A 23,544-nucleotide genomic window follows, 5' to 3' on the forward strand; every position below is an offset into this window, starting at 1 on the left:
TACTTATTTTCCACCATAATTTGCAAATAAATTCTTTCCAAATCAGAATTTATGTGATGTGATTGTCTGGATTTGTTTCCACTTTTTGTCTCTCATAGTTGAGGTATACCTATAATGACAATTACAGGCCTCTCTCATCTTTTTAAGTGAGAACTTGCACAATTGGTGGCTGACTAAATATTTTTTGCTCCACTGTATGTTCTAGACGCTGCATTATTATTGTTGTCAATTTATTATGTTTCTTTCACTGTATTATTTGTTTTATAGATTGCTTCTCCTGAGGAAGCGGTAAAAAACCGCAAAACTAGTAAAGATCCATATCAATCTACAGATACCCATTGGGCGCACCCTGAGTATCTGTGTTTTCAATATTAAATGTAAACCTAATGCTTTTTATATGTAGTAAATCTCTTTTTTTTAATAACGCATATTGTTATTTTATCAGTACCGAGTTAGTCCATTAATTCATTGGGCGGGAGCGCTACAGGGTTAGCTTCAGCAACTATCCCCTTGCCCCCACCCTCTCCTGTTTCTCTATATTCCTGCTTAAGGGGGCAGCAATATTCCCTTTCTGGGACCCTTAAAATTTTCCTTTTGGAGAGAACCCCTCCTACTCCTGTTGGGTTTACAAACTTTATTTAATGCACTCCATTGCAGATTTGGGGCCCCAACACCAGCTAATGCAGGTATTTACCACTAGCCAGGACACTCTCTCAGGTTGGGGTACAGGAGGTTTCCTTTGCCCCTTCAACCAGGTTGTTGGGTACTCCCGGTACCAACCGAGTGGTATGTCAGAGGGTGCGCTACCAATTAGTGGGTCACTAACACCAGGAATGGAGAAACCCAAAAATCAGGTGCTCCTTCAGGAGTGAGCGCTAATATGACAATGGGCTCCTTTCACAAAAGCATTTTGCTTGCCGTATTTAGGTGTTCGGACACATTTTCCCTAAATATTGTGTTGCGATCCTGAAACAATTAATTTACTATACTGTTTTTACCGCAAAACGCTCAAACTGTCAGTTAATACCACATGAAAAGGGGTTAAAGTCAATTCACAGAAGGAAATAAATAATTAAATGCATGCAGTAATTAATTAGTACTCCAGGCATGCTATATTTAAGGAATGTAAAAATATAATGGGCAATTTTGAGTAGTCTATACCTTTTTGGATCAGTTCTCTCAACATTAATGCATAGAAACCTAAATATGGAAATCTTTGGGGTTGATTTACTTAAAGCGGAGTTCCACACAATTTCCCAAATTAAGCTTATTACCAAGCTGGCATAATATACATAGTCAAATGACAAGATTTTTTTTTTCCTAAGGGTCACCTTTTTATGCAGTACTAATGTGGCGTTTCCTGTGTCAGCCACCTGCGGGTATCGCCGTCATATCCGGCGGCGAAATTGTCTCCTGGGGCGGCGCACTGTCTCCTGGGAGCTATGAATCAATCTTCCCAGGAGTCAGTGTTGCTAGCCACCACTAAATATCACGAGATCCCAAAACCAGAAGTGACGCAATGACGCCAGCTGGAATGAGATCTGTGTGGTTTTGTTTTTCTTCATTGCCATCACAACGGGGCGGTCACTTCCTACGACGACGCCCGTTGTGATGGAAACATCGGAAGATTACGGTGCTGCGACGTGTGCATAATGCGCATGCGCGGGAACGGGCGGTGCATGCTGGTAGCTCAGCATCACCGTATCCCGGAAATGGCTGCTTGTGGGCTTCACATGCCCACAGGCAAGATGACAACTGCTAGTAGCACAGAATATAAGTTTTTACATATGAAAACGGACATCAGGGGGTAATTTTGAAAAAACAAGTGAGTGGGACATTAACATTATATAAACTTAGGAATTTTTGAAAAAAAAAATTTGATTGGACGTTGGAACGCCGCTTTAAAGTAGAACTAAAGGCAAAAACCCTCCCTTACTGTATCCAAAATGAAAAAAAAAGTGTGCAATTTGCAAGTTGCTCGAGCGCTGAGTAAATGAACTAAAACTTCACTTTTCAAAGAATAACCAATCGCATGCAAGGAAAATTTAAAAAAAGCATTTTTGCTTGCACATGATTGGATAATGGAAGTCAGCAGAGCTTCATTTACTCATTTACTAAGCTCTGGAGTAACTGCACTTGCAAAGTCCTGAGTCTATGGGGCTGATTTACTAAAGGCAAATAGACTGTGCACTTTGCAAAGTGCAGTTACTCCAGAGCTTAGTAAATTAGGTAAACCTTCAATTTGCAAAGAAAACCCAATCGCGTGCAAGGAAAATTAAGAAAAAAAACAATTTTTGTTTGCACATGATTGGATGATGGAAGTCAGCAGAGCATCTTCTCATTTACTAAACTCTGGAATAGGGATGAGCCGAACACCCCCCGGTTCGGTTCGCACCAGAACCTGTGAACGGACCGAAAATTCGCACGAACGTTAGAACCCTGTTGACGTCTATGGGACTCGAACGTTCAAAATCAAAAGTGCTAATTCTAAAGGCTAATTTGCATGGTATTGTCCTAAAAAGGGTTTGGGGACCCGGGTCCTGCCCCAGGGGACAAATATCAATGCAAAAAAAGTTTTAAAAACGGTCGTTTTTTCGGGAGCAGTGATTTTAATGATGCTTAAAATAAAAAAATTAAAAAAGTGAAATATTCCTTTTAAATATCGTACCTGGGGGGTGTCTATAGTATGCCTGTAAAGTGGCGTGTGTTTCCCGTGCTTAGAACAGTCCCTGCACAAAATGAAATTTTTAAAGGAATAGAAGTCATTTAAAACTGCTTGCGGCTTTAATGTAATGTCGGGTCCTGGCAATATGGATGAAAATCAGTGAGACAAACGGCATGGGTACCCCCCAGTCCATTACCAGGCCCTTTGGGTCTTGTATGGATATTAAGGGGAACTCCGCACCCAAATTAAAAAAAGGAAAGGTGTGGGGCCACCAGGAACTATATACTCTGAACAGCAGTATACAGGCGGTGCAAACAAGACAGGGACTGTAGGTTTGTTGTTAAGTAGAATCTGTTTGTAATTTTGAACTGGTACATTTTTAACGTGTTTAGCTGCAGCCAAAAAATCTATTTTAAGCTTTTTGGAAAACATAGGGAAGGGTTATCACCCCTGTGACATTTGTTTTGCTGTCTGTGCACCTCTTCAGAAGATGAAACCTCACTTTTTATCCCAATGACAAATGTTTTTTTAAAATTTGGGGTTTTTAGTGAAACAAGGATTGGTGATAAAGCATCAGTGGAAAGGAGAAACGGTTTTCCCATATTAACTCTTATGCCGCGTACACACGAGCGGACTTTACGGCGGACTTTGCCCGGCGGACTTTGCCCGGCGGACTGGATTTCGTCGGACAATTCGATGTGTGTGGGCTCCAGCGGACTTTGTTTTCTCAAAAGTTGGACGGAATTAGATTTGAAACTTGTTTAAAATTTATCCGTTGAAATCGAGTCCGGTCGAAAAGTCCGCCGTCTGTATGCTAGTTCGACGGACAAAAAGCCACGCTAGGGCAGCTATTGGCTACTGGCTATGAACTTCCTTGTTTTAGTCCGGTCGTACGTCATCACGTACGATTTCGACGGACTTTGGTGGATTGTGTGTAGGCAAGTCCGTTCGTTCACAAAGTCCGTCGGAAAGTACGTCAAAGTCCGCCGGGCAAAGTCCGCCGTAAAGTCCGCTCGTGTGTACGCGGCATTACAGGAGAGAATTTCCCTTCCTAGGGGTAGATTTAATCTCACTTCCTGTTGTCTCCTTCCGTTTGCAAGCAGGAGTCATTTGTAAGTTGCATGTTTGAAAGTAGGGGCCTGCCCTATATACTCTGCAGAAATTTGGGCCTTAGGTGTTGGTGTTGCCACAACACTGTAAGCCCTTACAGGGCCCTGCTGTGAAATATTAGATCAAGAATTGTAATTACATGCCCCTGTTGAACAGGGGCAGAAAAATTGGGCCTATGGTGATGGTGATGGTGGTGCTGGTGCCACAACACTGTAAGTCCTCACAGTTACTCTTGGTGGGCGCTGGAATGGGCCCTGCTGTGAAATATTATATCAAGAATTGTAATTACATGCCCCTGTTGAACAGGGGCAGAAAAATTGGGCCTTTGGTGGTGGTGGTGCTGGTGCCACAACACTGTAATGCCCTGTACACACAGTCGGACATTGATCGGACATTCCGACAACAAAATCCTAGGATTTTTTTAGATGGATGTTGGCTCAAACTTGTCTTGCATACACACGGTCACACAAAGTTGTCGGAAAATCCGATCATTCTAAAAGCGGTGACGTAAAACACGTATGTCAGGACTATAAACGGGGTAGTAGCCAATAGCTTTCGTCTCTTAATTTATTCTGATCATGCGTGGCACTTTGTGCGTCGGATTTGTGTACACATGATCGGAATTTCCGACAACGGATTTTGTTGTCGGAAAATTTTATAGCAAGCTCTCAAACTTTGTGTGTCGGAAAATCCGATGGAAAATGTGTGGTGGAGCCCACACACGGTCGGAATTTCCGACAACAAGGCCCTATCACACATTTTCCTTGGAAAATCCGACGTGTGTACAGGGCATTAGTCCTCACAGTTACTCTTGGTGGGCGCAGAAGCGGGCCCTGCTGTGAAATATTAGATCAAGAATTCTAATTACATGTCCCTGTTGAACAGGGGCTCAAAAATTGGGCCTTAGGCACTGGTGCTGGTGCCACAACACTGCAACCCCTCACAGACACTCTAGTTGGAGCGCAGGAATGAGCCCTGCTGCAAAGAATTGCATCAAAAATTGTAATTACACGCCCCTGTTAAACAGGGGCTGAAAAATTGGGCTTTAGACACTGGTGGCGGCGCCCAGAACCAAAAATGTTCTTACAAGCTATCAGCATGATCATTGAGGAGGAAGAGGATAATTACTCAGCATAACAGGATAGTCACTCAGCATCAGCATAGGCAGTCTTGAAGGGATCTGACATTTAAAAAAAAAATTATTTGGTTACATCAGCATCAGGTGCTTGGTAGCTGGTGGTGATCCAAGACTGATTCATTTTTATGAAGGTCAGTCGATCGACCGAGTCGGTGGACAGACGCACCCTGTGATCGGTTCTGCAGCACTGAATGTGCGTTCTGAAAGAACGCTGGATGCAGGACAGGCCAGTAGCTCAATTGCATACTGTGCAAGCTCTGGCCAGTGATCCATTCTCAAGACCCAGTAACCCAGAGGATTTTCGGTGGGAAAGGTGTCCAAGTCAGATCTTGCCACTAGGTATTCCTGCACCATGTAAAACAGACGCTGGCGATGGTTACTGGAACCGATCATACCTTGGGGCTGCAGACTAAAAATTTGTCTGAACGCATCGGTAAGACGGCCACCTTCTCCACCGCTCCTTCTTTGACTGACCGAAGCCTCAGCAACATGTTGTCCAGGAACAGGAGTTTGTAACCTCCCAGTCTCTGGGAACGCGTTGCACAGACCTCCCGAAGATGTTTCATCCTCTGCTCCCTCTGCGACGGCAAGATAAGGTCCGCAACCTTACCCTTGTAACATGGATCAAGGAGGGTTGCCAGCCAGTATTGATCCCTCTCCTTGATACCACGAATACGAGGATCCTTCCGCAGGCTTTGCAGGATCAGGGAGGCCATGCAGCGTAGGTTTGCTGAGGCATTCGGTCCGGAGTCCTCTGGGTCACTAAGGACGACATGATCTGCAGCCACCTCCTCCCAGCCATGTACAAGTCCATGGGTTTCTTGGGACTGTAAATGATCCCTTAAAAGACTGCTGCTGATGCTGAGTGCCAGGCTCCACCTCCATGCTGATACAATCCTCCTCCTCCTCCTCGTCCTCTTCCTGTGTGATTGGTGGGCACGCAGGAACACTGTCTGGTTAAAGGGGGCCTTGAGAGCTAAGGAAGTCCTCCTCTTCCTGCCTTTGTTCTGCCTCAAGTGCCCTGTCCATTATTTCATGCAGCGTGTGCTCCAACAGGTGGACAAGGGGGACAGTGTCACTGATGCATACACTGTCACTGCTCACCATCCTCGTGGCCTCCTCAAATGGTGACAGGACAGTGCATGCATCACTGATCATGGCCCACTGGTGTGGGGAAAAAAACCAAGCTCCCCTGACCCTGTCCTGGTGCCATAGTCACACAGGTACTCATTGATGGCCCTCTGCTGCGTGTGCAGCCGCTGCAGCATGGGCAGCATGGCCAACATTGCGTTCCACCTGGTGGGCATGTCACAGATTAGGCAGTTCTTGGGCAGGTTAAATTCTTTTAGGAGGTCTGCCAGCCGAGCACTGGCATTATATGACCGGCGGAAATGCACACAGACTTTCCTGGCCTGCCTCAGGACATCCTGTAAGCCCGGGTACTTGCCCAAGAACCGCTGCACCACCAAGTTAAGGACATGAGCCAAACAGGGCACATGGGTCATTTGTCCCAGTCGGAGGGCGGAGAGGAGGATGGTGCCATTGTCGCAAACCACCATTCCTGCCCTAAGTTGGCATGGCGTCAACCACCTCTGAACCTGCCCCTGCAGAGCTGACAGAATCTCTGCCCCAGTGTGGCTCCTGTCCCCCAAGCACACCAGCTCAAGCACCGCATGGCATCTTTTGGCCTGCGTACTTGCGTAGCCCCTTGAACGCCTACAGAGCACCGCTGGTTCAGAGGACAAAGCACAGGAAGAGGTCATGGAGGAAGAAGAAGAGGAGGGGGTACAGGAGAGAGGTGTGTCAGAATCACCAGTAGTGGCATTTTGGAGGCGTGGTGGCAAAACAACCTCCAACACTACTGCACCTTGTCCTGCATCCTTCCCAGCTGCCAGCAGAGTCACCCAATGCGCCGTAAAACTTAGATAACATCCCTGCCCATGCCTGCTGGACCATGAGTCAGCGGTAATATGCACCTTACCGCTGACCGCCATGTTCAGCGAGGCCAAGACATTGCCTTCCACATGCCGGTAGAGAGCCGGAATCGCCTTCCGTGAGAAAAAGTGGCGTTTGGGAACCTGCCACTGAGGAACCGCACATTTCACAAACTCACGGAACTGGGCAGAGTCTACCAACTGAAAAGGTAGCAGTTGAAGTGCTAGCAATTTTGCCAAGCTAGCATTCAACAGTGGATGACTGGGAGCGTACTTCTTTCTGCGGTGCAGCAGCTGGGGCAGGGAAATTTTCCTGGTACAATCTTACGTCGGTGTACCGATAGCAGATTGCCTGCAAATACTTGGCTGTGATGCACCTAATTCTACACCTTCATTCCTCTCAGTGCAGGTCTCAGAGAGGACTGAAGGTATAGTGGGGTTGGAGATCCCAGCTGATGAGGAGCAAGGAGAGGTCCTCTTTGTTCTTTGGTGTGGGTCTTTTAGGTACGCTTGCCAACGAACTGCATGGCAGGTCAACATATGTCTGGTCAAGCATGTGGTGCCGAAGCGGGAGATGTTTTGGCCATGCGAGATATGCTTGAGACATATGTTGCAAATAGCAGCGGTGCGATCTGATGCACTCGTCTCAAAAAAGGCCCACACCAAAGGACTTTTGGAATAATGCGCAGAGACAGCAGCGCCCTGCACATGCGGACCTCTGCGGTGTGATACAGTCAGTGTGCTGCCCTTAGGCTGGCCCCTGGAGGGCATCCTGCCTCGTTGGTGATGTGCCTCCTCCTTCTCCTCTCAGGCCCACACGTTGAGTCAGTGACCTCATCATCCCCTCCCTCCTCATCACTGGAGCAAACCTGGCAGTATGCTGCAGCAGGGGGAACATGACTGCTAGATTGCTGTCCTTCTTGGGCAACCCCTCTGTCCGTGCTCACATTACTGCCTTCATCTAGCTCAGTACCATCATCAGAGCAGTCAAAACGCTGGGCATCCTGGAGCATGTACCCAACACTGTGGTCAAACAGTTCGAGGGACTCCTCAGGAGGACATGGTGGGGCTAGGGAAGGAGTCACTGATGTCATTGAGCCGAGGGAAGAGGCCGCGTTGGCAGCTGCTTTGCCAGACAAAGTACCCTGAGCCTGGGTGAAAGAGGATGAGGAGGATGAGGACGGCAACATGCGGAAGACCAAGTCTTCCGCATGTTGCGGCCCAACACGGCCAGCTGCCAAAAAAAGGCCAAGCGTGTCCCACGGCCACGTGCTGATGAGAATGCACCGTGTACACAACCAGCACTGTTGCCTCTAGACACAGAGCCTGCTTGCCCTTTTTTGTTGGCTTGTGACTGTCTGCCTCTCCTTGTTGGCCTTCCAGACATACTATTGGCCTGCAGTGAGCTGCACAAAACTGGGATGTTTATATATATATATATATATATATATATATATATATATATATATACACACTGATTTATACTGCAGCTAGCAGAATCAACTGCCTGCCTGTAGTATTATTAGTATGATAACACCTGCACTTGTCTTCAGGTAGCTATACTGTAGGTGCAACTGTGCAGGGTACAAAGTACAGTAACTGGAAATACTTCAAGAGCCTACACAAGCACCTGGCTGCAGGTAGCTATACTGTAGGTGAGACTGTGCGGGGTACACAGTACAGTGACTGGAAATACTTCAATGAGCCTACACAAGCACCTGGCTGCAGGTAGTTGTACTGTAGGTAAAACTGTGCAGGGTACACAGTACAGTAGCTGGAAATACTTCAATGAGCCTACACAAGCACCTGGCTGCAGGTAGCTATACTGTAGGTGAGACTGTGCAGGGTACACAGTACAGTAGCTGGAAATACTTCAATGAGCCTACACAAGCACCTGGCTGCAGGTAGCTATACTGTAGGTGAGCCTGTGCAGGGTACACAGTACAGTAGCTGGAAATACATCAATGAGCCCACACAAGCACCTGGCTGCAGGTAGCTATACTGTAGATGAGACTTGCAGGGTACACGGTACAGTAGCTGGAATTACTTTAAAGAGCCTACACGAGCACTTGGCTGCAGGTAGCTATACTGTAGGTGAGACTGTGCAGGGTACACAGTACAGTAGCTGGAAATACTTCAAAGAGCCTACACAATCACCTGGCTGCAGGTAGCTATACTATAGGTGAGACTTGCAGGGTACACGGTACAGTAGCTGGAATTACTTCAAAGAGCCTACACAAGCACCTGGCTGCAGGTAGCTATACTGTAGGTGAGACTGTGCAGGGTACACAGTACAGTAGCTGGAAAGACTTCAATGAGCCTACACAAGCACCTGGCTGCAGGTAGCTATACTGTAGGTGAGACTGTGCAGGGTACACAGTACAGTAGCTGGAAATACTTCAATGAGCCTACACAAGCACCTGGCTGCAGGTAGCTATACTGTAGGTGAGACTGTGCAGGGTACACAGTACAGTAGCTGGAAATACTTCAATGAGTCTACACGAGCACCTGGCTGCAGCTAGCTATATTGTAGGTGAGACTGTGCAGGGTACACAGTACAGTAGCTGGAAATTCTTCAATGAGCCTACACAAGCACCTGGCTGCAGGTAGCTATACTGTAGGTGAGACTGTGCAGGGTAGACAGTACAGTAGCTGGAAATACTTCAATGAGCCTACACAAGCACCTGGCTGCAGGTAGCTATACTGTAGGCGAGACTGTGCAGGGTACACAGTACAGTAGCTGGAAATACTGTAAAAACACCTGCCTGCCTGTCAGTATACTAGGAAGAGAAGAACAGGATCTAGCTAAACTGAATACAGTGTGTGTATATATACACAACACCTGGGATGCATATATATTTACACAATACACTATAACTGCAGCTGACTCGACCTGCCTACTCTATCTAATTTAAATCAAATGACACTGTCTGTCTCTCTCCCTATCTCTCTATCTGAACGCCGGAACACACTACACAGGGCCGCCGTGCAGGCGGCCTTATATAGTGTGGGGCGTGTACTAAACCCCCTGAGCCATAATTGGCCAAAGCCTCCTCGGCTTTCCTTGGCACTCTGTTCAGACGGCGCTGTGATTGGCCAAGCATGCGGGTCATACTGCATGCTTGGCCAATCATCAGCCAGCAATGCACTGCGATGCAGCAGTGAATTATGGGCCGTGACGTGCCACTCGAATTTGGCGCGAACGGCCCATATCGTTCGTAATTCGGCGAACGACCGAACACACGATGTTCGAGTCGAACATGGGTTTGACTCGAACACGAAGCTCATCCCTACTCTGGAACAACTGCACTTTGCAAAGTGTACAGTCTATTTGCCATTAGTAAATCAATCCCTATGTGCTTTTAGTAAATCCACCACATTACGTTTAGAAATACAGTACCACCATATTACATGTAGTGAAATATATCTATTTTCTCCGGCAATTTCACCAGATTTTAGGAGAATTTTTTGTATATATACAGTGGAACCTCGGATTGCAAGTAACGTGGTTAACGAGCGTTTCGCAATATAAGCACTATATTTTTAAAAATCCTAACTCGTAACACGATTGAGGCCAAAATCGGTGTGCAGTACCACTTTTGGCCTGAGGTGGGGGGCACCGGAGCCGAGCAGAGCCGAAAGTCGTCGATCGGTGGCGTTCGGAAATGCACGGAAAGGCCCAAGTACAGCACGACTGACCTCTGCAAATCTCGGGTAGGAAGTCTTTCCGAGGTTTGCCGAGGTCAGCCGAAGTGTCCTTGGGCCTTTTCGGCCGTTTCTGAGGCTCCTCGGCGCCCCCCGCCTCTGGCCGCATGCGGTATTGCATCCGATTGAAGTCAGTGCGGAATTAATTATTTTCGTTTCCATTGACTTCAATGGGAAAACTCGCTTTGATATGCGAGTACATTGGATTACGAGCATACTCCTGGAACGGATTATGCTCGTAATCCAAAGTTCCACTGCACAAGCATATCCATTATTTGCTACACCCTCCCAATCACTCCAAACATAATACAATGTCCATGCATATCACAATGGTCTCATCCCTTGTCATATGTAGTGGGGATACTTGACTTATTCACAATTATTTTTAGAGATATCTTTGGCTCAAATATTCACAAGACAGAAGTGGATTATGAATAGACAAGTATTCTTACAAAGATGTGGAACTTGAGACATTTAGAGAGGGGCATCATCAATTTGAAGGTTTTACAGATGGATCTTAGAGTGGCACTTTCCAGAGCATCAGAGAATGACAATAGCTATTCTCTAACAAGAAAAAACAGACCTGTCTGAAGATATACTGTAGCAGTGTTTTCCCAAATATTACAGCAAAAATGACTTTAACCACTTCAGCCACGGAAAATGTACCCCCTCTTCATAACCAGGCTATTTTTTGCAATACGGCACTTAGTTATTTTAATTGACAATTGCACGGTCGTGCGACGTTTTACCCAAATAAAATTGATGTCCTTTTTTTCCCCACAAATAGAGCTTTCTTTTGGTGGTATTTGATCGCATCTGTGGTTTTTATTTTTTGCTCTATAAACAATCAAAGCCTGACAGTTTTGAAAAAAAAAACAATATTTTTTACTTTCTGCTATAAAACACATCCAATTAAAAAAAAATGTAAAAATTGAATTTCTTCATCAATTTAGGCCAATATGTATTCTGCTACATATTTTTTTGTAAAAAAAATCACAATAAGCGTATACTGATTGGTTTGCGCATATAGCGTCTACAAACTATGGGATATATTTATGGAATTTTTTTTATTTTTATTTTTTACTAGTATGGGCGGCAAGCAGCGATTTTTAGCAGGACTGCGACATTGCGGCGGACAAATCGGACACCTGACACTTTTTGGGGACCAGTAACATCAATACAGTGATCAGTGCTAAAAAATGCACTGTCACTGTACAAATGACACTGGCAGGGAAGGGGTTAACATCAGGGGCGAAAGGGTTAAGTGTTTTCTAACTGTGGGGGATGTGCTTTGACTGGGGAGAAAACAGAGATTCATGTTTCTGCTTAGCAGAAAGACAAGATCTCCATTTTCCCCTCTGACAGAATGGTGGTTTGCCTTGTTTACTTAGGCAGACTGCCGTCCTGCCTTTCCTCTGAATAATCGGCGGATCCTGACGAATATCGCATCTGCCTGACCCGCTGATTGGCTCCCACTGTGTCCCATCAAAGCGGGAGCAGGTCGCCGCCCCAGACCCCGTGCACAAAATACAGGTATGTGATGCACTGTAGCACCGTGTCGTGACGTGTGTCGTAATGCCCCAAGCTGCTAGGCCAGAAACGTAAGGCCTATCCCGGGGACATCTGGCTGCTAGGCTATCTGAGAGCCTATCCAGAAGTAGTGCAGGGTTGGGACTGCGGGCTTGTAGTCCAACCAGAATTAATGGTCCTGCTGGCCGGGGAACCAGTCCTGGTTGGAGGTAGAAGGGGAAGCTGTCGCCACAAAGGGACCATCCACCTTGCTACCGGAGACCATTGTGAGTAAGCTGAGGTCAGTACCAGAGCAGACTTCTCGCCAGCCGGGGATGGTGAAGAAGTGGGAAAGCATCAGCAAGTGCCAAGTCAGGAACCCAGTGGGACATCAGAGGTGACGCTTGTGGATTGCCAAGCCAGGGACCAAACGTGTCAGCAGGGGTGAAGCTTGAGGAATATCTGAGTACCAAGCCAGGGACCCAGCAGTGAAGCGGGAGTGATGCTTGAGGAAGGTACAGAGTGCTACAATGAAAGAGCTCAGGGGATCCAGTGGCTAGTGGATCTTAAGTCTAATGAGAGAGTGTCAGGACTATTGGGGTTTAAAAGAATATAGAGGGCCCGTATATTATATATTTTTCTAATATATGCTATAAGGAAACCCAAAGCCATCTTGCTCTGCATTTGATGGGCACAGTGAGGCTGCATTTGATGGGCACAGTGAGGCTGCATTTGATGGGCACAGTGAGGCTGCATTTGATGGGGCACAGTGAGGCTGCATTTGATGGGGCACAGTAGGCTGCATTTGATGGGGCACAGTGAGGCTGCATTTGATGGGCACAGTGGCTGCATATGATGGTTACAGTGGCTGCATATGATGGGCACAGTGAGGCTGCATTGGATGGGTGCAGTGAGGCTGAAATTTATGGGGCACAGTGAGGCTGCATATGATATCACAGTGGCTGCATTCAATGGGGCACAGTGGCTGCATTCGATGGGGCACAGTGGCTGCATTCGGTGGGCACAAAGGCTGCATAAGATGGGCACATTAGCTGTATTTGATGGGGCACAGCAGCAGCATTTGATGGCACAGTGGTAGCATTTGATGGCATAGTGGGAGCCTGTCTTACCTGTAAGGTAAGACTCAGTCAGCACTGCTGGATGTATGTAAAACAAAAATATGAGTCTGCGTTTGATGGGGAACAGTGGGACTGCGTTTGATGGGGCACAGTGAGGCTGCATTTGATGGGGCACAGTGAGGCTGCGTTTGATGGGGCACAGTGAGGCTGCGTTTGATGGGGCACAGTGAGGCTGCGTTTGATGGGGCACAGTGAGGCTGCGTTTGATGAGGCAAAGTGAGGCTGCATTGGATGGGCACAGTGAGGCTGCATTTGATGGGGCACAGTGAGGCTGCATTTGATGGGGCACAGTGAGGCTGCATTTGATGGGGCACAGTGAGGCTGCATTTGATGGGGCACAGTGAGGCTGCATTTGATGGGGCACAGTGAGGCTGCATTTGATGGGGCACAGTGAGGCTGCATTTGATAGGGAACAGTGGCTGCATTCAGTGGGCACAAGGGCTGCATAAGATGGGCACATTAACTGTATTTGATGGGGCACAGCAGCAGCATTTGATGGCACAGTGGCAGCATTTGATGGCATAGTGGGAGCATTTGATATGGCACAGTGGCTGCGTTTGATCGGCGCAGTGGCTGCGTTTGATGGGCACAGTGGTGGCAATTGATGGGCACAGTGGCTGCGTTTGATTGGCACAGTGGCTGTGTTTGATGGTACAGTGGCTGCGTTTGATGGTACAGTGGCTGCGTTTGACGGGCACAGTGGCTGCATTTGATGGCACAGTGGCTGCGTTTGATGGCACAGTGGCTGCGTTTGATGGTACAGTGAGGCTGCAATTGATGGTTTTTTTTTTCAGAATTTTTCAGTTTGTTTGCGCCCCCCCAAAAATGTTGAGCACCAGCCACCACTGGGCTGCAGAGACTGAAATTTTCCTATATGTGCACCTGTATTGCAAGACAAGCCTGTTGTTTCTTCTGCCTGTTTTGAAGTTTTGCTGAATAAATCCACTTTTATTTTACAGGACTGTCTGAGCCGGCTTTTCACCCCTCTGATCCCTTACAAATTGGTGGAGGTAGCGGGCAGTTTGAGGGGTACAGGCCAATTCCATGTCCTGGGTGAAAGCTGCACAGGCTGTGAAGTCTTCAGAACAAGCCATGGAAGAGCTAATTAAACAATTATCATTGGCTAAAGCCCAGGCAGCCGCTGTGCAACAGGAAACAAACTGCTTACTGGTTGAACAGCTAGCAGGACTGCAAAAGGTTGTGACCCAGCAGACTGTAATGATGAAAGGTGATCCCACTGTAAAGAGTGACCCCCTGAAGGTTGCGCAGCGGACTATGCAAAAGATGACAGCCACAGATAACGTAGAAGCTTATATGGCAATGTTTGAAAGAATTGCAACAAGGGAAGCTCTCCCTGAGAGACTGGGCGGATTTGCTGGCTCCTTTCCTGACTGCAGATCCTCAACAGGCCTATTTTGATTTGGCCTCTGAATCAGCACGGGACTATAAACTGCTTAAAGTGGGGTTCCACCCAAAAAAAAAAAACTAAATGAAAAATACTAAAAAAAAAAATACAAAAAAAAATTGGATATATATATATTTTTTTTTTTACTCACCTCTAAATGCCTGTTGCTAGGGGGTCCCTCGTAGTCTGTCTCTTTCAGTGCCTGGGCTGGTGACATCACTTCCGTCTCGGCACAGGAAGGGCTCAGCTCTGCTCCCTCCCTCCTGTCAATCATCTGGGACCCTATACAGGTCCCTGGTGACTGAGCGGCCAATCACGGCGCGCGGCGCCACTCGCGCATGCACAGTGGGTGCCAGGCTGTGAAGCCACAGCCCGGCGCCCACAGTTGCAATGCCAGCACCGCTGAATGGAGGGGGAGACGAGCGGGGCTTCGATCCCCCGCATTGCTGGACCCTGGGACAGGTAAGTGTCCAATTAAAAGTCAGCAGCTGCAGTATTTGTAGCTGCTGACTTTTAATTTTTTTTTTTTTGACTGGCCCTCTTTAAGGAAGAAATCCTAGCCAGGCTGGGAGTGACTGTGGCTTTAAGGGCAAACCGTGTTCATGGCTGGCGCTTTGACAGAGATATGCCAGCCCGTGCACAACTGTATCGTCTAGTGCACCTGTTCCAGGATTAGCTGAAACCAAAGGAGAAGACCACCACTCAGATTGTAGAGCTAGTTGCACTGGATCGCTTTTGGCATGGTCTTCCTAAGGAGCTGCACTGATGGGTGGCTCAGTCCGAGCCTCAGTCCCTGGATGAGATGGCTGCTGCTGTTGAGCGCTACAGTTGTGCAGAAAGTGTCCAGGAGAGTCCCTCTACTACCAGAGAGCTGGCCCGTTTTAAGGAAGTGCGTTCCAAGATGGCACCGGTTGAACACATGGTGTCTGCTCGGGTGCCTGACACTCCCACTAGGAGCACCCTAACGTCAAACCCTCCTGAGAGTCGGCAGAGAGAATGTGAACCCCGTGAGGTTCGCTGTTGGCCCTGCCAACAACTGGGTCATATGGCAGCCCAGTGTCCAAGGCAGGAGGAGCCGATGGAATGTGACATGGCTCGACATGGCTCTGTTTGCTTTTAGATATAACAAAAAGCACAGCGCTGGATATAAATGCAAAAATACAACAAAAATTGATATTACTATTAAAGCACCAACAACTTTCATATGTGGTAAAAGAAAAAAAGAAAAATAAACAATAACATGAATGCTTCACTATAGTGATATATATGCGTGAACAATAACATGGATGCTTCACTATAGTGATATATATGCGTGACTATTCCCAGTTTTTTTATCCACACATTTAGAAAAAGCCCAAAGATGCAAAAATTATGTCAAAACAAATGTCCAAAAAAGCAATTAAATGTGACTTTCTATGAATAATAAATCCGTGACTGTCACCGTGTTGAAATCCCGTCACCTGGTATAGATTGAAGGCTTACCAGATAGCCTCTGATCAGAGGCATAGAGCTAACAGCTTGGGGTTTGCCCTCCACAGCGGCTGGAACTTTAGCTGGGATGATGGATGTAGATCCACAAACGATCGCCACAGGCTTCCAGACAGCGGTACAATCAGGGAAGAGAGCTCTCACCGTGTTTAAAAGAAAAGAGAAAACTCCAATGGTGTAGAACGTTTTATCTCTTGTTTATTAAAAGTCGCCTCACTGGCATCCATAAAAACACTTTTCCTTGCAAGGAACCAATACAGCTTTAAAACGAAACTTCTCGCATGCGCCGTCGGTACGAGCGTGTCAGTCCTACGGCCGTTTCGTCAGAAATGACATCATCAAGGGCACGCCACGCCTGTTTGCTTTTGCCACAGGTCCCATGAACAATCTAAGCGCGCTTGAGAGTGTGGTGCGCGTTAATGGGCAGGAGGTTGTAGCACTTCTTGACTCGGGAAGTGGGGTTACCCTGCTCTGATCGGACAGGTTTCAGGGAAATCCAGTAAAAAAATATAGTGCAGCGCTGAAGTTACTAATCAATTATCATAAATGTCCATAAATGAATGAAAAATCAGAGAGTGTCAACGGTGATGCAGGGTGCTTCATGCAAATCCAAAGTGCTCTTAAATCCGTGCTCCCCCTTCTTGCCAGTCAAACCGCTCACCTTGTTACAGGGACCCCTGAACTAACAGGAAGGTCTCATAAGCATTCACCACTTAATAGTGGTCAGGGTAGTATCTTGACTGGAAAGCCGGAAACCTCTTCCTTAAAATGGCTTAAAAGTTTTCATCCATAATCACATGAAATAAATAAAGAAATAATATAGTGCTCTCTGTATAACTAGAAAAACGATTCCTTTTATTAAAAGACAGGTACTCACATATGTAGCACTATATCCAGTGCTAGGAAATAAGGCGCATGTAATTTACAGGCGACAGTGAATGATAAGGAGGCTGCAGCGACATCTAAACGGGATAAAACCAATCCGCACGCGTATCGTCCAGCAGGACTTCCTCAGCGGTCTTAGGGTCCCTTACGTCTGGTCAGTGATTTATATAAAGCCCACTAATTCACTCATCTGTTGCAAATCAACTCCCGAGCGGTGACCGTCCAATCAGAACGCACCGCTTTGGAATAGGAAGTATAAAAAGCTAAGTGTTTATCCAGGTTGCCATAGTGATCGACGTCGTGATGACACGACGTCGGATCACCTGACTTCCTACATCACATAACACCTCCCTCCCGAGTTACAGGCAGGGCATCAAGCCGCTACAATAGGCTGACACTCGGGTTTAGGGAGTGACTCGATACAGGTTTTAGACATGATCCCGTCGTCACCATGACGCAACGTCAGGTCACGTGATGGACTACGTCAGTGGGTGCCTCCTTCCCTAGACCAAAATGGGGCTGGATTAGCTGTGATAGGGTGACACTTGGTCACCTGATCCTACCAGCCTTACTTCATCTGTATGAAACGTAAACAGAGGAAGAGGGCAGTAAGCAAAAACCCTCTATGTAACCCTGGAGACTAGGAGACGGGACGCTAATAGGACTGACAACACAGTACTTAACTAATCTCTCTCAGCTAGCATACTTAAAAAGTGGCAATGTTGTGCCTAATTAATCAGAAAACCAAATAGTACCGGGAAGAGATTCTAAAGAGGCAGCCAAAACTTAAGATTGAAAGTTAAAAATTAAAATTAATAAAACAAAAAACTATTTCTAAAAATTAATTAATAAAAGACCCTTCACTGCAGCCACCTTTCACAATACAGTCATCATCCATTATTCCAATAAATTGTTAACATTACTATAGCCAGCAGGCTAAACAATATAAAAAATATATAAAAATGATTAACGGTCAGAAATAAAATAGTTCCAATCAAACTCGACATTGAGCCCCGTGGGTACTCCCACATGTGTCTCATACACCCAAAAAGACTCACGGCGGCTCAATTGTCTTATAAAATTACCCCCTCTCCAGTGGGGTGTGACCTTTTCCACGCCCCAAAACTTTAATTTGGCAGGACTACGTTTGTGACATATTTTAAAATGTTTAGAGACATTATGTGAGTCTAACCCTTTTTTAATATTAGTAATATGTTCTCCAATGTGGACATGCAGGGGTCGGGACGTTCTCCCCACATATTGTAAGCCGCATTCGCATTCCATAATGTATACCACCCCTGCCGTGGAACATGTAATGAAGTCTTTGATCTGGTAAACCTTCTTGGTAGCTGTAGCAATAAATTCTTTGCATTTTTTAATGTTCCCCCTAGGTTGTTTGCATGGTGGGCAATGCCCACATGCGTAGAAACCTGTCAGGATGTTGGATATCCTATTTTCAATCACGAGAGGTGGGTCAATGACCCCTAGGGCTAACTTATCTCTTAGGGATGGTGCCCTTTTGTACACAAACTGAGGACGTTCGGGGAGAAGGGGGGCCAAGTGTTTTATCCTGTTTCAAAATAGGCCAGTACTTGCGAATGATCTTTTCGAATTTTTTATATTGAACATTGTAGTCCCAAAATAATTCTTATATTCCCTGATTTATCCTGTTTAACACTAGGCCCATTGGAAACAAGTGTCGTTCTATCCATTGTAGGAACGGTCTCGATGTGTTTGGTAATGTCAGATTTATTGTATCCCTTTTGCACAAAACGAGCTGATAGAACTTCAGACTGTGCAAGGTATTCCTGCTCATATGTGCAATTCCGCCTAATGCGTACAAACTGTCCCCTAGGAATGTTGCACAACCATTGTAAATGGTGGCAACTTCCTAGGGGAATGTACGCATTGCGATCCGTGGGTTTAAAATGATTTTTTAACTCTAACTGATTATCTTTTATGTAAATATCAAGATCCAGGTACGTGACATGATCGTTACCCACATTCCAAGAGAGGACAATGTTTCTATTGTTCTCATCCAGTTTTTGCATGAAAACATCTAGATTGGATCTGTCACCCTCCCAAATCATAATAATATCATCGATGTACCATTGGTAACAGATGAGTTCAGGGGGTGTGTTCTTATAGATCACTTCTTCCTCCCAGTGTGCCATGAATAGGTTGGCAACACTGGGAGCAAAGCGGGCCCCCATCGCCACACCCCTTGTTTGGAGAAAAAAACGTCTGTTGTACCAAAAGTAGTTTTTAGCCAAACAAAATCTTAGGCAGTCTAAAATATAATTCTTATGTCTTCTGGTCAGGTCTGATGATCCAAAGGCCCACTGCACCGAAGTTAGTGTATCTTCGTGGCTAATGATCGTATATAAGGAACTAACGTCCGCCGTAATTAGCACACACGAAGATGAGAGGGGAAGAGACTCTAGAACGGTGGTTCTCAACCTGGGGGTCGGGACCCCCTCGGGGGTCGAATGATGATTTGCCAGGGGTCACTGAATCCTGGGCTGTTCCTGAGGCCCGCACTGCTCTCCCAGCCTTTTTGTCCCTGGAGCCTGTGACCGCCCAGCTGGGCTGTTCCTGGAGCCTCTGGCCTCCCACTCAGCCTCTACGCAGCCGCTCATTCAGTTCACGGCATGGCTGGGGGACAGAAATTAGAGGTCAGCTGACTGGTGAGGAATGTGAAGTGGAAGGGGCTGGAGGAGACCCTATCTCCTGATTTCAGAAAATGTGTCACTGTTACGAGACACCACAAAGACGGAGACACAGTGAGTAACACTACCTGTGATTATAGTTGCCACTAAAAGTCCCCAGTACAGTTCTCAGATCAGCAGATGACCTTGATCAAGAGCACCCAAGTTGGCTGATCAGAACTCCCCCCAGCATTGCCACTCATCCCAACTACCCGCCATCACTGCCACTCATCCCAATCCCCCCACCCCCCCACCAAGGAGTAAGAGAAGGAATAAAAATAGAGAATACATGGAAGGGAGAGGAAAAGAGTGGGAGGAACAAGGAAAAAGGGAGAGAAAGAATAAGAGAAAGAACAAGAAAGACATCTAGAGAGAGGGATGGGGAAAAAACAAGAAATTAGGATAGAGAAAGAAAGGAGAACAAAGAGAAAGAGTGGTACATCCTAAAATGTACCATAAGGGGTTTCAATACTGTACAAGTCGAAGGGACTCAGGGAGTGCTAAATGTCCATTAGGAGCGCAAATTACTTGTCTTGCCTTGGGTGCTGACAACCCACGCTACGAAAATAATTTTACTGTTAGGGGTCCCCACAACTTGGGAAATTTTATCAAGGAGTCACGGCACTAGCAAGGTTGAGAACCACTGCTCTAGAATATGAATTATATGTTTAGTGTCTTTTACAAAAGAGCGAGTTTTCATAACCATAGGCTGGAGGAAAAAATCAATTTATTGACCTAGTCTAGAAGAGACTGAGTCGATCCCATTGACTATGGGGCGGCCAGGAGGATGGGTACTATTTTTATGAATTTTGGGCAAAAAATATATAATTGGAGTGCGACAGAAAAAAGGATCTAAATAAGAAGCTTCTTTTAAGCTAAGGACTCCAATGTGTTTTCCTCTTTCAACAAGATAATGTAACTCCTCTTTAAATTGAAGCATCGGGTCCTTAGTGAGTAAGACATACGTATTGTAATCACCCAACATATTTTCCATTTAATTATTATAATACGTATTATTCACAAGGGGGTATACGAAATCCTCCCTAAAAAAAGCTTTTAACCGGGTTAAACATCAGGATAGACATGCTTTAATATTCAAGACCAAAATCTGCAAACAGGACGATACAGCAAGGATTATCCTATGTTTTTCCAATGAGCACAACAACATAAGGAAAATCCTCACAAAACATTGGTCGATTCTGACCGATGATCCTATTTTGGGGGACTTCCTTACTCCCAAACCCCAGATTACCTTTAGTAGGCAGGTTCCTTGGCTGATTTACTGACTCAAAGTGAATACAAGGGGAATCAAAGACGCGACCCCTGCAAAACCTGGGGGACTTTCCCCTGTGGTTCTTGCTCTTTCTGTAAAGTCATTGGTAGGAGAACTTCTTTTTTATTACCAAATGGCGAACGCTTCTGTCAGGAGACTAGTAGACCAGACTGTGTGGACTGCACAGAGATAACCCAAATGCATGTAAGTGAAAAAATAATAATTTATTAAAATAGGTGATAATTCAGAGAATACAAACAGTGCAAAACCAACACAATAAACCCACTACAAACAATATATACAACAAGGGGCAATACCGGAATCACAGATGTCAGCCAGGCCAGGGTCATACACAGCGGGTCAGCAGGAACAAGGGATATACCAGAAACATAAACGTTTAGCCAAGCCAAGGTCATACACAGGAGATAATCAGCTGAACAAGGGTAGGTTAGGAGAGGGAGATAATGGATGGGATAGGATACAGGCTCAGGAGCAGGCTCAGGTTCAGGTTCAGATACAGGTTTACAGGATACAGGTTTACAGGATATGGGATACGGGCAAAGGGTCAGGGCACAAGGAAGAAAGATACCAAGGCAAGCCTATGAGGGCTTGCCGGGTATTTATAAGGCTGTAGTAATTGACCTTATGTTACAGCTAAGCGCAGAGGGTGCTGTTTGCTGCACACTGCTGGAGTGCACCCGCTGGTGGACACCGGTACTACGGCCCAAGGATGCAACAGTGCCACCAGCAGGAGAGACCTCTTACTGCAGGTCCCAGGTGTTGGAAGACACCCGCTGGTGGACACTGGTACTGCGATCCAAGAGACCGATAGCGCCACCAACGGGTAAACCCTCTCATGACAGCTTCCAATTTAAGCACTTCCCTAATTGCAAAACTCGGGGGGTGGTATATTTGGTACAATGCCGATGCGGGGCTTTCTATATTGGAAAGACCCGCCAAGAATTTGGACAACGTGTCAGTAAACATCTGCAGAGCATGCAGATTGGCAACCTGTAACTCCCCCTTGGCAGACATGTAGCCAGGGGGCATGGATACAGAATACCATCTGTAAACTTTACGGTTGTGGACCGTATCCATGTCCCCATTAGAGGTGGGGACTGGAACAAAACCTTTTACAACGTGAAACACGATGGATCAGGCACTTAGATGCCACCACCCTACCAGGCCTTAACGAGGCAGAGAGCTTTAGGCCCTTCCTTGATGGCTTTAGTTCTGGAAAAACAGATTAAATACAACTTGACACATTTCCTCCCTTATGCTTTGTTGAATTCTCTCTCTCTCTCCCTTCTCTCATCTTTTTTTCTCTCCTGTTCGGTTTAACCAGCAGGTGAATAGCTGGAATGATGATGTCTATTGGGGTAATACATATATAGATATAATAATTTTTTCTTTTTCTTTTTGGAATTACATTTTGTGGATGAGATATGCTCTCTGGAATCACACTATGTAAATGAGATAAAAAATTCTTTTCTGTGATATTTGATTACAATATTGTTCTTTTGTTTATTTTCTTTTTTTCTTTTTATGACAAAATGGGTTTCCCATGTTAATCTCTGATTTCATCCACCCCGGTCTGTGGTCATATCGTGCACCCGGCACAGGGGGGCCCCCACCTTTGGTTGGAGCCCATTTCTCCTCCCTTGCTGTTATAGGTGCCCACGGCGCCACTTATCAGTTTGTGGGTGGATTTTCCTGTGTCGGGGGTTTTTAGTTTCTCCCTTCCGAGGGCTTATTCCCCCCCCCCCTGGGGTCTTCCCTCTGATGTCCCGGCTTTAGACTGGATACGGGTTATTTCCTTCTTACCCATCCAGTCTTACACTGAGATTGTCTTGATATTTTAAGATCACTACAATCTAAAGATAATTTCATAACTTATTGAATTTTTGCTCCATACTTAGGCAGGAACCACTTCCTTATTGTTTGGACAAGTCCCGTGTTGTGGAGAGATGGAGTGGAGGTCAATTGTACTTCCCTCGAATCTAATGTGGGACGTGATGGTATGGTGCTGTCAGCAATGAATGTTTCTTTTTCTTTTTTGGCTATAGATGATAAGGGGATAGGCGTGGCTAGATGCCGGGCCTTACTCCCCTTACGTCTTGCCGTTAACACACACTGCCCTTGCGAGCGTAGCGGAGGAAATGACGTCACCGCTGTCATTTGATGCGGCGTCATTTCCCGACGCTCGCTGGGCAGTGCACGAGCATGGGCCTTATAAGGAGAACGCCGGGAACCCCTGAGCCGCCAGCGTCATACTGACAACCCTTTCTCTGAGGATCAAGACAGCAGGGTGCTTTTATCTTTCGTTAAACTGAGGAACTATTCCCCATTTCTGGAGCCGGTTCTGTGGATCCTGGACGGCTTTCATGCTCAGATGTGGGAGAGACACATAGCAAGTTTGCGGTAAGCTGCAATCATTTTTTTGACATATTGACTCATTTATGCATTTTTACTAGTTTGAGATTTGGTGTTTATTTTGGGGGTTTTCATGTGATCTTTTTCATGTGATTTTTTAACCAACTCTCTCAATTGGTTAGAAGTGTAGAGTTGTTGTATACTCTTGAACC

The sequence above is a fragment of the Aquarana catesbeiana genome, linkage group LG06, assembly GCF_042186555.1.
Source record: "Aquarana catesbeiana isolate 2022-GZ linkage group LG06, ASM4218655v1, whole genome shotgun sequence".
Taxonomy (NCBI): domain Eukaryota; kingdom Metazoa; phylum Chordata; class Amphibia; order Anura; family Ranidae; genus Aquarana; species Aquarana catesbeiana.